Consider the following 14,097-nt stretch of genomic DNA (forward strand, 5'->3'; position numbering starts at 1 on the left):
ACATGGACTTCAAGTTAAACTCTGGCAGTTGGCACTGATCACACGAACACCTTTGATCCAAGATAAAATTGAAATGTGTAAATCTGTCTAGTCAATCATGGAAGGAACGGATGAACTTGAGGTCAATATGATTGTGATATGCATCATCTTCACCTTGGAACTTTTTTGCAGGTTTGCTTCATATTTTGTAACAAACGCGCAAAAACTGCAACAAAACAGCACTAATGCTTCTGGACAAAATACAATGAAAGTAAAAACTTAGCTCTGATGGTATTCATTCTCGGCCAAACTCTAATTACAAAATATTTTATGGTAAGAACTAAATTTCGGCTAAAAACAACGCATGTTTTAAAAAAGAATCATTCCAATGACGGTCCATTATTGCGGTCCTGAAATCGCCACTATTTCCGGCCTCTCCAACGCAACTCGTTGTCCAGACGTAAATATGCGCCGGCGCAACGTGTGCGCGCGTGACGCGCATTACGCCATTTTTCAGTGCAATGAGTGCAATTGCTTCGCGGAGGGCTGCGGTTAGGTGCTGATCCAAATTTTGGCTGGATTTTGAAGCCGAATTCTGTCAAAGGATCGGCCTAATCAAGGTACAAGCAACGGACGGTTATACCCTCTTGGATATATGTAAGTACAAGCTTGTGTCAGTGTTTTTGTGCTTCGCAGTTCACCATGATGGCGACCTCAACTTCAGACCAAGACTGTGGACGACGGCCAACTCAGTTTTAACTTTGAGGTTGAAACAAATCAGCCATATTATGGTTCATATTCACTTTCCTGCCTCTTCCACATGCTTTGATATAGTTCTGACAGTGTTACAGCTAAAAGATGTTGGCACTTTGCACAATCCTACATTGACTTAAGATTGGACCTAAGGCAGCAGAGCGGGGAACGACGGGCGCCAATCAGCTAGCATGCCACTTGGGGTGGCCAATCGCCTGGACGCACACTGCGCTGTATGACTACTCATTGTGGTGGCGTGGCGGCACTGGTCAGCAGTGTAACATGACCAATACAAATAATCAATGACTGGCTCAAAGGCAACATTTCTCCCCACCTAATGTGGGTGGGAGACACATTTCAAACACTGACACAATGCATCAAAAACTACATCGACATCTACAATAACAAGAAAAATGCTTTGTGCTCGATAGCAATTGCTCACTTGCATTGCCGGCCCTTGACTTGCTGGCTTCACCATCATTTACTTGGTTGCCGTCATCCGGAGCCACATTTGCAGCTCAGCAGTGTGCGCCAGCTTGGCGTACCTGGCCGGCAAGGGGCTAATCCCATCCTCTTGATACCACACCAGCCTTGGCAGGTCAGTACGCATTAGTACCTGCCACCGCTTTTCTACAGTACCTGACGGCGCAGCACGAAGCAGGTCCCACTTGGCAGCTGGTTGAGCAGATGGAGCTCAATGTGAAAAGCAGCTGTCTGCTCCCACTGGGTCCCCATGACCTCCCCAGCTAGCTGGGGAAGCGGACTGACCCAACCAAACACACCACTTCTCCGGTCTCAAATCGCGGCGCCTGCACGACCTCTATGGCACTCTCAGAGACATCTTACAGTCTACAGAGTGTGTCTGCCAAAGCTCAAAAGACCCGTGCACTTGCTGTATGCATCGTTGCCTGACATCCAGAGGACGGTGTCGTCATGGATCCTGCTGAGCCTCTCTGCTTCTGCAGACCTCTCCTGGAGGAAGTCGAGCATGGTCCGCCTTAGCAACCTCCAAGCCCGACTGGAAAAAAATACATCCACTATGCTGGAGTATTCAGCAGTTGCGCTGCGCCGAAATTTCGGCGCAACGGTCTGTGCGCCGAAACTTTTTGTGGTGCTTTGCCGTGTGACGTGTCAAAACTTCATTTTGCGCTTAACAACACACCATGTGGCTAAACTGTTTACCGCACCTCATATTAGCACCGGCAGCAACGGAACAGATGCAGTGGTCAGACAGCACAAAACAATTAAGGCACTTATACACACTTGAATTACAAGGCAAACCAGAACATAGACATCATACAAGAAATAAAAAATACAGTTTGTAGGAAGCTGTCATGCGTTACAGGTATTACAATTTCACATCATCTTGTGTGCGGAGAACTTTCGCGCAGCTGTCTGCAGTCTAATCTGGCAAAGCTTTGTGGTCCGTCCCGTGCCCATTATCCATAGGCCTGCTTACCCTAGCAAAAATACAATTAGGAAATCCTTATGGTCTAATGGCTGATGGGAATTGGAACAACCCTAATGGTTTCTGATGGTCTAGTGGTTTCTGATGGGTTCTAATGGTCTAGTGGTTTCTGATGGTCCATAGTGGTTGTAATGGTACGTAGTGGTTTCTGGTGGTCACTAATGGTTTCTGAAGGTCTCTAATGGTCTGTGATGGTTCTGAAGGTCTTTAATGGTTTCTAGTGGCAGCTGGAAATCCTGGGCCGCCCCAAATTATAATCTTGCAGTGGCATAGCTGGGTGGATTGTCTATCTAACCAGATAGGGCAATCCACTTGAATGATGAAAATAAATGGCATCACGACTAGCGTGATGTAGCATTTGCTGTTAGAATATAGGGGAGAGCGGGGCCAGTTGAACCACTTTTTATATATTGACATGCACAGCGAGATCTAGTTGTCATATCGAAAAATGCACAATGCCATGAAAAAATATGCTCTTTTGGCTTTATTTTAAGATATGTAAAATTATGTTTCAAACATATTTTGCTGCCAAACGCATGCTTATAAAACAGCTCTACGCCCGTTTCAAATGACCCCGATGCGAGGGTCAATTGAACCAGCCCATGGGGTCAATTGCACCTATCCTTAACAATGGGATGTTTTCCTCTTTAAGGCCACTTTCTTAAGGAGATATTTTGTCCGGTTTACTTTTTCAAATGCTACATTCAATAGGTCATTGGAAAGTTAAAAGTGCAAAGCTCCTCATAATAGGTGACATAAAGTACATAGACTATGGTAAAATAGGCGGATGAGAAAAAATGAGAAATATATCAGGCTATAGTGTGCCTTAAAGCAAATTGCTGGAGAAAAAGGGTCAAAAATTGAGCTCTATTAAACTACTATTTCAGTTTAAAAGCTCATTTCAAAGGTGGACTATTTCCTTTAATGTTTACAGCCCCTGAACAATAACCATTGCAAAGGTCACCGGGGTCCATTGAAACGGCCTGTGGCCCTGTTTCAACTGACCCTAAGAGAAGTGTTTCAATTGACCCCATCCGCTCCCGCCATCTCGCACGCGCCGTAAAGCACATGTCAAACGAGCTGGAGGGACGGCATTATGCTGAATGAAGGGCCAAATAAGGTGTTATTCCGGAGCCAGGAGCTCTTCTTTAAGCAAACAAAGGTATATGAGATATCACAAAATATTCATAAAAACGATTTCTCCCAAACGCCCCTCAAAAACACAAAAGCAAGTGTCAACTCAAAATTACCGTGCGTTTGCCGCCCAAACGCCGTTGACAAAGGAAGTGGTCGAGCGCGGATGCGCAGTGGTGTCGGCAACGCCATATGTTGCATACTGTTGAAAATAAAGCCATGTTTCATCTGACCCCGTGTTTCAACTGGCCCCGCTCTCCCCTACTTATAATGAGAATGGACTTTGTTGCACACTTACACTGTTGGGTGTGCATCATGGCATTTTATCATGTTTGAATTGAGTACACACAAGTGTGTAAGAATATGTGCCTAAACTAGGGCGCATGCCTACATTGGCTGGGTTGCATGATATCATTTATTTGTGCATGGATGGATGGATTTGGATTTGTGGACATGGATTTGTGCATATCATTTATTTGTGTAAATGAGTGTGTAAGTGTGATGTGTGCATGATACTGTAATATGCCACCCCATCTATTTGGCGGCTTGGGACCTTGGAGCGCCCGACAACAAGCCTCGCTTCGTTGTTTCAACCGATGAAACAGTCCTGACAGCTTTCACTAACGTGTCAGTTTGTGGCCACCAGGTGCACCCTCTAAAACGATTCTACTGGTTTCCGAATATGATCGTCTTGGTGAGCCTGTGTCGCGCGTGGACAGACCTCACGGCCTCATTTGTCACCGTCTTCCCAAAGTCGTACAATCGTACTGTTATATACCTACCTACTAGCAGCTTTACAAGCTGGGTGAAGTGTCCCTCGTCCTCGAGGATCGCGAACATGTGGTCCTGGCTCTGCGGGAAGAGGCGCTCAGCGCTGTCGAGCGTTACTTCCTGCAGCACGGCAACCTGGATACGGAGACAGAGGTTCGCGATCCTGGTGACATCCATACACTTCCGGAAAGCCTTTAGGTGACGCTCTGCGCTTAGAATGATCTTGAGCGCAGATCGGGAAGGGACGATAAGGCCCCCGTTGTCACGGACTTTGATCAGCTCAATGAGCTCGGCTGGCGGAGGATCACGATCATTGGCTTGGATAGCCTCAATGCACTCAGCACAGCGCACACGCTTTTCCTCCACCAACTTTCGACACACATAACCCGCGACGTAGGCAGTACAGTTTTGCAGGAAGTCTGATGGAACGGTTTGCCCTAGCACATGCTGCACTACCGCAGGCATACCCGAATCAGCCTCAGGAGTCACTCCCCGACTCTTTGGACGACGCCACGTGAGCAGACCGTCGTCTTCCTCGTCACGCACACAATAGTTGCCCGAAAAGATCGGGGTTATAAAGTTATGTAAGATGAGCTTCCGCATTGCTTGTCTCAGGTGCGCTGCGTTTGGGTTGTTGTTAAGCCCACCCATCCGACGGATTCTCCCGAAGTGAAGCTCCAAGTGGTCCTGGGACATGCGATAAGGAAGAACAAATGAGAATCCAGCTTCCTGTAGCAGGAGCTCGCCGACGTCGATGGTGGTTTGGGATGCCAGCACGAGTCCCAGGATGGCGGTGTACCGCTTTGTCTGCAGTAGTGGTCGGCCATCCACAGTTGTCAGTCTCTGCAGCATGGCGGCGAACTCCTCCAATACCGCACGTCGAAACCTAAAACAGACACATAATATTATTTTAATACCCGCCACGAACTAGTCTTCTGCGTCACTTTCCTGTGCGAAAAGAGAGACGGAATGAAAGGGAGGGGAGGGCTAATGGCACAACAATATAACATGGTAACGAAGCCTGTGCCTGGTATTCGGCAAAACAAATATGTACGACACCATAATAATTTTAAACGTAGTAGTCTATTTTCGGTGACATTCAAGAGATTAGATCTACTGCAGTTACTTTTTAATTACAGTAGGTAATTATACAATAAAGTAATTGACAGTATTTATGACTTCTTTATTACGTTTCTATCGTCTTGGATATCTCTGAAAAACTATTCACTTTAATTTCAGTAGGTATTCTGAGGAAAAATACTTTCAACTATCAAGTCACAACTAACGTTAAACGTCACAACACAAAACAACGATGCAGCTTGCAATGCAAAAAACAGCGTCTTTATCAGTCACGATGGCTGTGAACTCCAAAGTCCAAATGACGGCCGGGATGCTCGGAAAACCCGCGACACAGCTGCATGTCAAAACAGTATAACAATATCTTGGATAACCAGCCAAATAAAACAAAATGGTGGACCCCAAAATCCTATTACAGTGCACTTGCTGACAGCAATGCATAGCAGCACTGCAAGTTACTTACTCAAGGTTCTGAGGGGTGAGTGGAGCCTTGTAGCCCTTCCCAAATGGACTGCTGCCATTCATGAAGTCGAAAGCTCTGTCAACAGTTAGAAGGAACTTGGCAGTTGGACCAGCTTCCTCAAAGCCAGGATGCTCAGCATCTGCCAAGAAGTGCAGAGCCTTTCCAACAGAACTGCTGAAAACCTGTACAGCCAGCTTCACCTTCATCTTGTTTTGGCTGTACTCAACATGCTTCCGGGAGAGTTTGTTGCCAGCCCTGATGCCCTCCTCATGTTGCAGATCATACAGAGCCTGAAACCAAGTAAAGATCAAAACAGTTAGAATAGGTGCATTTCATTGGATATCAACTCAAGAGTTCAGACCCCTCTTTGGTTTTCAGATTCTAATTGCATATCCAACTGCATGCTTGCAACAGTATTCATACAAAAGTTTGTAATGATTTAAAAAAAAATACTATGATGTAAAGTTAACAAAGATTTCAGTAACCTACATAATTCAAATTAAATTAGGCCAAAAATTCACACACCAACTTGTCTTGATGTGATGTATGTGCATGGCAGAGAGTGGAATGGAAGAAAACATGCTTAACGTAATGTTGACCCCTCCCATTATTAATCTTACGCTAATCCAGCTCCCTTATGATTTGGACAGAAAGTATGAAATCTGTTAGGGTCACATATTCCCATCAGAAAAAACTTTGTTGCAACTGCAAACAGACTCAGTTAAACCCACCTGTATATGCTTCCATGAGATCGTTTCTCCGTCTAGAAGGATGGTATGGTACTCGCCCAGTAGATTTCTGAGAAGCTTGATCATGTGTACAACATCAAGCAGAATGTACACACGCTCCCCAGTAGATGGATGACTGAAGAAGTTTTTCACTTTGCCACCAGGTTTCAGTTTCTTGAAATCCACAGAGGCACCCAAGTTGGTAAACATTGTGAGGTTGGCCTTCAGTCCATCAGCCACCATCACCCTCACAGTCAGTCCTGCTTCAGCCAGTTCACAGAGTACACTCTGAGAGTTCTGCCAGTGTTTCACTTGATGCATGGTTCATTAAGTAGTAGGCCACTGGATGGCGCCACTGGCCCTTGAGGCCCACAGCCATGAACATGAGAGCTCACTTGTTGCTAGTGTACCATCCTCAACATCTCCTGCACCAAGGTCAACATGACCTACAAACTTGTCCTCGGTGTGACGACTGTAGACTGCTGCCTTTCTGATGGACATCTCATCAACCATGAGAGAACAGTTTGGATCAATCTTTCCAGCCTTGACAAGTTCCTTCAGCTTTGAGGTTACCTCGGTTAGGATTCCAACATTGCAGTCCACACTCCGTGTCCATTCCTTCATCGATGACTTGCTGGGTAAGGCAAAATTTTTGGCAAGAAAGCTGTAGGCACGGGGCGAGTAGTAGTTGATGGTCAAACAGAACCGGCGGATCTCATCTGAGTACCGGCGACCTTGCTTCTTCCTTGAGGCATTCACAACTTCATTTTGAAACTCGCTCTTGAAGAAGAGCGAGTTGAAGAAGGCGTAAGCCGAAAGCTCCTCGAGATTATCTGGCCTTTTTTAAGATTTTTGATTTTAATTATGAGAGTACGGTTACTTTTTTTATTATATTTTTAAGTATGTCTATGTCTCTCAAAACAGTGCTCACAACAATTCAGACTTAGGTAAGTTATGTTCGATTTCAGGCGTCTTTCCGAAACCTGCTTCTCAATACGTTCATCTGGCCACTAGGATGCATAACGTTTAGCTTCGCTCACCCCGATCGCAGGCTTTTTTCTGACGATCCGTTTTATGCACTGAGTCGGCAATTCTTCCATTGTCAAAATTTTTAGTCATTAAAACTTGATAACCAACACAAGCAGCGTCGCACTTTCACCCACCCAAAAAAAAAGATCACAAGACAACACGATTGGCTGCAGCGGGAAGGACAACAGACGTTTATGGCCAGCCTGCATAGGCGCCTATCACCCGTGACGGCAGCGAATTATCGAACCGCGGCACAGCAGCATCAACTAAGCCGGCAGCATTTCTGGCGACCGGGGAGGCACCGATTGGCCGGGATAAACGTCGTAAAACCGAGCAATGTTACACCTGACATGTACCAGTCACCTGAGCTGTAAAAGGAAAAATGAAGGGGGCATTCACTAACCTGCTCGAGCATAAGCTTCAGGCAGATCAGAAGATGATTCACCCATGGCACGACCTTCTAGGGCGGCGGCTGAATTTCTTCCAGGCGGTACATCTCCACCACCACTGGCCGCACGATATCGATCGCGCACACCAGATCAGCGGCAAAGTCATCGCCACAGACCTGGTACTCCAGCTCACTGAAGATGTCGTCGGTGTTGTGTCGCATGTCTCCGTGGTCGTAAAGCGCTTTGATGTACGTTGGAAACATGGAGCAAGTGGTCTCGTATGCAGCGTAGTTGGAGCTTGTGAACCGTGTCGCACTGAAGGCTTTGGCTGACAGGGTCTTCACACCCAGTTCGCTGCCGACAGGCTGCACAGCCGCGTGCATTTTTCCGCGTCCTAGCTGAGTGTGGAACGCGGCGCAGCGGCATCAGAGTATCGCTGTCTTTCAGTGCATCCTTCACTGCAAGATCCATCCAGTGAGCGGCATCCCAAAGGACGGCGTACCACTTGGGCTCCTCCACTCATTCGCCCAAAATAGTGGTAGTAAACCCCCGGCTTTGGTACTGACCGTCCCCGCTGACACCCACCCAGTACTGCTTGTCGACTGAAGGCAGGTGTGCACAGGGTTGTTAAAAACCCAGGGTTTTTGGTGAAAAACCCAAAAACCCTGGGTTTTTGCAAAAACCCAGGGTTTTTCATGGGTTTTTGGTGGGTTTTTGGTGTTTTTGGTGGGTTTTTCATGTTTTTTTTGTGGGTTTTTGATATTACTGGAGGCTTTTTGATATTTTTGTTCACACTTTGGTTGTTTTAGCTGTGATGTTTCATTAGGTTCTAGGGTGGACCTCCAGCAGGTAGCATTGTGTGCTATGCACTTAGGTATGTAATCTCCAGTGCAGAAGGTACTTCCATGATGATGCACTGGTCATTCTGCCATCGTCGATGGCACTGTCGAGCAGTGGTGGTAATCAAATCAGTTATTGATATAATAGCCCGTTTTAAAGTATCATAGAGTGAATGAGCTTATGTTCACCATCACCATTATCTACGTATTATAAATGATTTATACAGAAGGATACGAGCTGCAAAGACACTTGTTCTTGCACTTATGATGAGCGCCAAACTGACTCTCTTCCTTGTTGCATTGTTGCTTCCTAAGGTAGCCTTACACTATCGCCTTTCACTCGAATCATTGCTCGGCATGGTTCTGTTTCTAAAAATGAAGGGAGTTAACAACAGCATGCCTTTGTCATAACATTTTTATTTCAAAGAAAACACAATCTTACTTGACAAATAACAAATTGCAATAGCTGCTCGACGGTGGCAACTGGCATCTGGGCATAAACGAGAATAAAACACTGGCGTGAAAGTGGCGCGCTGGCCAAACAGACGCGGGATAACGGCATGACTGCCCTCACTCACGATCTATGTATATAGTGTGACGACGATGCGATTGCGGGCGTCGGGGGAGTGCCACGGACCCGGCACTCGGCTCTCACTCCCAGTCATCGTCGGTCGGGGAGCGTAGCATCCTGTAACACTTGACCAGCTTGGCTGCCTTCTCATTGCCGAGCTGGTTGCGAATCTTGCTCTGCACAAGGCCGAAGGAGCTGAAGAGACGCTCTATGGAGGCAGAACTTGTCGGGAGCCGGTGTAGTCGCGACATCAGTTCGTTACATCATAATTACATCAGTTCAATACATAAATCTTAAAAAGAAAATTTAAGCTAGTTCAGAGAGAGACACTTTTATGTGTGGCAGCAGTTTTTATCGTATGATTCGTATGGAAACTGTCTGGGATTTAAAACTTTACAAGAGTGGAAAAAGTTACCCCGGCCGCGCCGGGGTTGGCTGAAAGTTACCCCGGCCACGGCCACGGCCGGGGTGGCCGGGGTAGGTTCTCCACCCATGGCCGCTCTCACTTGGTATACAAATGAAGTTTACTATGTAACATAATGAATGTTTTCAAGTGACACGTCGGCAAAGTAAGATATGTTCCTAAGACATCAATAAGTAAAATGAAGTAGTTTCAGCTAACAACCAGTGAAAATCTAAACGGAGGCGGTGCTTCGTGTGAACCACGGAATATATAGTCTACGACAGTCGTAGACTGTCGTCAGCTCAATGTTTTGCATCAATCAGAAGTGGTAGGAATTCGCACATGCGTACGTGCGACGTGCATACCACAAAGTGCTATTTGTGACCCTGCTGTAACTCGGCAACGACTGGGCCGATCGTGCTCAAATTTGGTACGTTCATAGAGACCCACCAGCTAAGAGGTTTGCACCAATCAAAAGTGGGATGCGTGCGCACGTTCGCACGTGCCACGTGCACCCCCCCCCCAATCCCTTTGTTATATCTCGACAACCATACGGCCGATTGTGCTGAAATTTGGTACGCATTAGTCAAAGGTGGGATGCATACGCGCGTGCCATGTGCCACGTGCACAAGCCTTCACAATTACATTCCTTTATTTCGACATCCACTTGACCGATCGTGCTCAAATTTGGTATGCACATTGAGATTCACCAGCTAAGGGGTTTGGACTATTCAAAAGAGGATGCATTCGCACATGCGCACGTGCCACGTGCACAACGTCTCAAAAGATCATCTTGCTGTATCTTGACAAGCACTCAGGTCCGATTGTGCTTAAATTTGGTATGTAGGTGGAGACTAAACAGCTTATTCGGTTCCTTTGCGCCCTTTCGTTAATCGCCCAAAAGGCGTCTTACTGGTGAATATATGAATATATGATGGGCGGCTGAATTACAGCCTGCGCTTCTGTATGTTTTGCAGTTTTTAGAAAAAGGCAATAAGCTAATGTCACAACATGTCATAATTAACCAAAGTGGTCAATCGCTAACCACATACCATTTCATGCCATGGTGGCGTAACGCGCCAGGTATCTCTGGACACTGTCGTTGCCGATATCGGTGACAGTAGTAAGTGTAGCAGCTGGACGGTGCAGTTGATTTTCAGCTTGCTGATCTAACTCGTCCCCCCACGTCAGCCAGATCAGCGTTGGAGAGCACCTCGCCTGCAAGTAAAACAAAGAAAGAGAAGAACTTAAAATTCGCGAAATGAGATGACACTGTCTCACTGCATCAACTGTGTGTGTGCGTATGCGTGCGTGCGTGCGTTTTTGGTTATAAGTATGACAAACAGGCTCTAAACCTAAACTTGACATACAAAGCAATGAAACATTAAATGCAGCAATGAAACAAAGCAATCAAACATTTTAGCACAGTAGTTAGCCAGCGCACCAAAGCCCCAAAGCCTTTGCAAAACAGACAGTAATGGGAAAAATCAATTCATTTTCTAAAGGAGGACCACCAATCTATAAGAAATCCCATTCATCATATTCCGTACACCATCTTTGATCCTAGCCCGTTATTATGCTTACCACCACAGACTTTTGATTACTGATACAGTATTGGTTACAAAGGGAAGGATAAATGCTGACAGTCTTACGGTGAGAATGGACCGACGAATCTCTCGCCGCATGTCATCCACGTCTAGAGGAGTATCGCTGGCGACGCCGATCGCCGCCGCGCGGGCGTGCCAGCAGACGTGAACGCCGCAGGAGTGGGAGTCGGTCTGACGCGGCACATTGCTTGGTAGCACCACGATCCAGTCAGCCCAGTTCTGAGGTCCATCCTCAACATCCTCAAGGAGCTGCTGTGTCAGGCCGATGACATCGCTGTCAGGTGACCATCCCAGAGAGTCCAGGTATGCGATCCGTTTTTGGGCTCGCAGCACAACGATCAGCGCCCAGTGCATGCCACTCTTGTTCAGCGGCATCAGCCAAACGTTAGCGCTGTCGGCACCGCACCTTCGCAGAGTTTGACACCTTTGTTCGCGTCTGGGCATCGTCCGCATCACTGGCAGCCAGAATACGGAGAACGCGACAGCAAGTCCACCGGATTCAGACGCAAGGACTGACATGTAGGCATTGATAACTTCGTCGTCCAACAGTCCGTTGTCATCCAGGGTCGCAAGACTTCTCTGAGTAATCTGAGCTCGGACGACCGGCCCTGCGACACCATTGGGCGGCGCTGGACCTCTGATGGCCGGCGCTGGACCTCGGATGACCGGCGCTGGACCTCGGATGGCCGGCGCGGCACCTCGGACGACCAGCCGTGGGACTCCAGTGGCCGGCGCTGGACCTCAGATGGCCGGCGCTGCGACTCCAGCGGCCGGCGCTGCGCCTCGGATGACCGGCACTGGACCTCGGATGGCTGGCGCTGGACGTCGGATCGCCGGCGCTGGACCTCGGGTGGCAGGCGCTGCACCTCGGACGACCAGCCGTGTGACTCCAGTGGGCGGCGCTGGACCTCGGATGGCCGGCGCTGCACCTCGGGCGACCAGCCGTGCGACTAAAGTGGGTGGCGCTGCACCTCGGATGGCCGGCACTGGACGTCGGATGGCCGGCGCTGGACGTCGGATGGCCGGCGCTGGACCTCGGGTGGCAGGCGCTGCACCTCGGACGACCAGCCGTGGGACTCCAGTGGCCGGCGCTGGACCTCGGGTGGCAGGCGCTGCACCTCGGACGACCAGCCGTGTGACTCCAGTGGCCGGGGCTGGACGTCGGATGGCCGGCGCTGGACCTCGGGTGGCCGGCGCTGCGACTCCAGTGGGCGGCGCTGGACCTCGGAAGACCGGCGCTGCGACTCCAGCTGCTCGTTTGGTTCCTTCTTGTGGGAAGCCACAGTCAGCTAGTGCACTGGGCGGAGTCGTTCGCGCATACCAGGAGGGCTTCTGACCATTCGGGTTCCTCTTTGCCCAGGACTCCTCCTGGCCTTCCGGGTTCACTAGCGGTGCCTCTATCCGCTTCTTGCCCCTTGGGGCTGGGCGGCTTGGGATGCCATCTTCCTTGACACGAGCGGCGGTGTCCTTCAGCAGGCATCTGACGAAGTCAGCCACATGAAGACGAGTGCGTCCCTGGAGCAGCTGGCGTTTCACGACGCGCATGTGAGATTCCACAGCCGCATTTGATGCGACTGTGCTAGCCAGCAGGCGACTCCAGAGCGGGAGTCGCCAGAGCAGAGCCACAGGCGCACATCAGAGTGCATCATGCTAATTTCAGCACAAATTCATTAAATGATTGTATATTTCTATACTCAGCGGAAGAACCACTTTGTGATCTGTGTCATAGAGTTGGTACTGTTATGGGCAAATGTTTTCATCTCGAACGATAGCGTCCCGAAGGACTTGAATGACATTGAATGAAGGGATCTGCTGGTGTGTGTGCTCTTCAGAGACATAAGTTTTTGCCGTGATGATGTCAAGAAGGTAATGCCTGATATACGGCTTTGACTGATTTTGGAACCTGGATGGAAACTTTACATATACTGCAGAACACCTTGAGGATGGCCTCCTGATATTCATTTGGATGTGTGCCGTCCACTTGTAAGTCTTCGTCTCCAAATGCGTGAAACTTGAGTGTTGTCCTTTGTCCAGGATAGCACGAAACCATGGCGCATTTGCAGCCCTCGCCCTCTAGTGTACCTGGAACAGTCAAACAGAGTGTAAGTGCTAATCCTCCACCAGCGGCACCGAGGTGAAAAACCGGTCCATGGTGACGCTGCGGCCGGTGCCGGCCACCTCCTGGGCCATGTACTTCACCATTTCCGGCACCGATTCGAAGTAGGTGGCCGGTGGTGACTGTTCGGGCGCGGCCTGTACGGCCACATCTTTCACATGTAGCGAGGCTGGCGTCCTTCACCGTCCGGTTTAGTAGACCGTACTTGCCCGGTTCACTGGGCATGTTCATCTTGAACGGGCACCTGCTCCTGAACCGAACTCTCGTCGAGCGTCAAACACTGGGACGGTTTGAAGTGTCAACGAAAGTTTTGATCCATCTCGTCGAACAAACCTCTGATGTGACACAGTCTGTCACCTGGTGGGCGCTCCTTCCTCGTCTCTTTGTCGTGAATTAAATTATCTTGAGTTCAGGTAAATCATAGCCATATATGGCTATGATTTTGGAACCCGAGTGGAAGCTTACTACTGCAGAACACCTTGAGGATGGCCTCCTGGTACTCATTTGGATGTGTGCCGTCCACAAAGATTTGTCTGATAGTCCTCTGGACTAGAACGTACGTTGACTAGACATAGGACTCACATCGGGACGTCGTGAAACCCTCCGTAAAAGCCCTGCGGGCTAGGGTGGGCGCGCCGAACGGCGGAAACCGCACAGGCCGGGATCCCCCGGCGCTGGGACCTCCCCAGCGTGCCCCACCTGGAAACGAGAACAGTTTGTATGTTTATGCCTGAACACATGCGCCGGTACGAACACTTCGCTTACCGTCT

The 14,097-nt window shown here is 48.7% G+C and overlaps 1 protein-coding gene across 1 annotated transcript in view; it reads left to right on the top strand.

Moving 5' to 3' along the window:
* The first annotated feature begins 428 nt into the window (after positions 1–428).
* Positions 429–14,097, top strand: part of LOC122392227 (cleavage and polyadenylation specificity factor subunit 6-like) — an 88,276-nt gene continuing 74,607 nt past the window's right edge. Inside the window, exon 1 of the mRNA XM_043386859.1 lies at positions 429–636. The gene's annotated coding sequence lies outside the window, so the exon portion shown is untranslated. The remainder of the gene's footprint in view (positions 637–14,097) is intronic.

The sequence above is a fragment of the Amphibalanus amphitrite genome, unplaced genomic scaffold, assembly GCF_019059575.1.
Source record: "Amphibalanus amphitrite isolate SeventyFive unplaced genomic scaffold, NRLGWU_Aamphi_draft 000475F_arrow, whole genome shotgun sequence".
Taxonomy (NCBI): Eukaryota; Metazoa; Arthropoda; class Thecostraca; order Balanomorpha; family Balanidae; genus Amphibalanus; species Amphibalanus amphitrite.